Genomic DNA, 2626 nt, shown 5'->3' on the forward strand with positions numbered 1-2626 from the left:
AAATGAAGAGACTTTTATAAAGCACAGAATGCTTACAATGCTTGTAAGAAATGTCAAAAGGCAAGCAATGAATTCTGGGAGGAGAGGACTGTCGGGGGTTCAAGAAGGAAAGAAAGGATGACGGGGGCGACAACCTGTTCTCAAGTGCCTCACAAGTTAAGAGTCCTCTAAAACACAGACGTATCATTCAAGACTGACACGAAAGCATCCGTTTGCACATAAAGCTTTAGGTCTATGTATAACGTACACATACAGTACACCGCGGCCCACCTTCATAGCAAAACACTTCTCATTTGTCTAGATCTGATTTTGAACTCTTAACATTTTACTCAGCGACCACTACTTTTTGTCCTTAAAAAAAAAACAAAAAAAAAAACAATAGATTTGAGCATATGTAGCAAGCCACAAGGATAAATCCTGGTACTTCTATCATAAATACACTGGCAGAATCAAACAGAAAACATTGTACCAATAAAAAATGTGAGCACATTTGTTTTGAAAGCACTACAATATTATTAAGTGGCCTTTAATTTATGTTTTCTAATGTTGGCACTGCCATAATTCTGGCTTTTAACTGAAAAACAGTGCACCGTCGCATTAACACAAGTTTAGGAAGCAGCTTCACTCCTTAATCCAATATGGTTTAAACTAGTGCTGTCAAATCGATTATTCACAATTAATCGCGATTAATCGCATCCAACATAAAAGTTTGTAAATATATATATAATATATACATACTCTATATATGTTAGATGCATATATATATGTATATATACACATACTGTATATTTAGAAACTTTTGTGTTAGATGTGATTAATCGCGATTAATCGATTTGACAGCACTAGTTTAAATGCGTCTACGATTTTGGACAAACCAAATCTAAAGCATCCAGACAATGACAGTCAAAAAGCGTAGACCTAGAAGAAGAAAAAAAGCCGTGATATATCTGGTTTTAATTTCCAGAATAGATCAAAATGAGAAAACAGACGAAAATGTGACTGCCTTGAAAACACGACAATCTACTGCTATAGCTGCAAGTTAGAGTTTCAATATGACACACACAAAAAAAGCTTTTTCTTGATTCAAACTTCTAACCGAATAGATGTTAGAACAGTTTATTTTGTGGGCATGTCAAAACAAGCATATTTTATATCATATGTCTGCAGAAACATACATAGGACACTTAAAATAGCACAACTCTAAACTAACATGACCCTGAGGGTGTTAGTGTGGACTTGCTATGGACTTACTGCCCCCTCTTGGTAGAATCTCATACTACATACAACAACATCACACTGGGAGACCGTTTATGAAAAACGCACATGTTTGCATCCTAGCTTTTACCTTAAGACAACTTGAGGCAGTGTGTTATGAATTTCTTTTCTCTTTGTTGGGAGGGCTTGTTATACTTCATGCATATGATTTCACATACTTCCTTTGTCTGTAGTGCGATCAAAACAATGACTTTTTTTTTTTTTTAAAAGAAGGTGCTTCTAATTTTTCAAATACCTTTCTCTTACAACTTACCTTATAAACAAAACAACATGACTTTCACCATGTAGACATTCAACATTACTATTAAAAAAAAGAAAAATATCTTTTTAAACAGCATCCCTTTTCACTTGGTGAGCAGGTTAGCTAGCTTCTCAGAGGATTCATCTAATATTCTCTGTCTAAGACAGCACAACACAGCTTCCAAACACATTAGAAATCAGGCAAGCAGGTAGATAGATATACAGTACGTCGAATGGCCTTGTAGAAATGCTCTTTCTTCATTTCAACATTATTCATCACGTTTCATCAAGCAGTTTGAAAGGACAGTTCACCCAAAATTGGAAATTCTGTCATCATTTACTCACCCTCATATTGCTCCAAACCTGTATGACATTATATTTTATGTGAAACACAAAAGGAGATGTTTTGAGCCATGTTCAAGCAAGGTTTTGAAGCTTGACAGCTTTGGTCCCCATTCACTTTCATTGTATGCAAAGGAACAGCTTGGACATTCCTTAAAACACCTTTTGTGTTTCACAGAACAAAAGCAAGTCAAACAGGTTTGAAACAAAAGGAAGATCATTTACTCACCCTCACGTCATTCCAAATCCGTATGACTTTCTTAAGTGGAAGACAAAAGGAGATGTTTAGAGCAATATCCAAGCTGCTCTTTCCCATACAATGAAAGTGAATGGTGACCACAGCTATCAAGCAAAATTTCCAGTGAATAATTGTAGTGAATGGCTTCAGATCACTTGGAATGTAATACAGCAGTCATGGGGACTAGTTCTGTGATGCTTAAATAGTTTATTTTTTGGTCCCCATTCACTTTCATTGTATAGAAAGGAGCAGCTTGGACATTCCTCAAAACATCACCTTTTGTCTTCCACGGAAGAAAAGTCAAACAGGTTTGAAACGGCATGAATATTTGATCACCTTTACTCACTCTCATGTCAATCTGTAAGACTTTCTTTTATGAAGTGCAAAAGATGTTTTTTGAGGAATGTCGGAGCTGGCCTTTTCCATACAAAAAATAAAAGAAAGAATGAAAAATTGTGACGCTATCAAGCTAAATTTCCAATGAATGAAACCAATGTCTTCAGAACATTTAAAATGTAGTACACAAGTCTA

This window comes from Chanodichthys erythropterus, chromosome 10 (assembly GCF_024489055.1).
Source record: "Chanodichthys erythropterus isolate Z2021 chromosome 10, ASM2448905v1, whole genome shotgun sequence".
In the NCBI taxonomy this organism is placed as follows: domain Eukaryota; kingdom Metazoa; phylum Chordata; class Actinopteri; order Cypriniformes; family Xenocyprididae; genus Chanodichthys; species Chanodichthys erythropterus.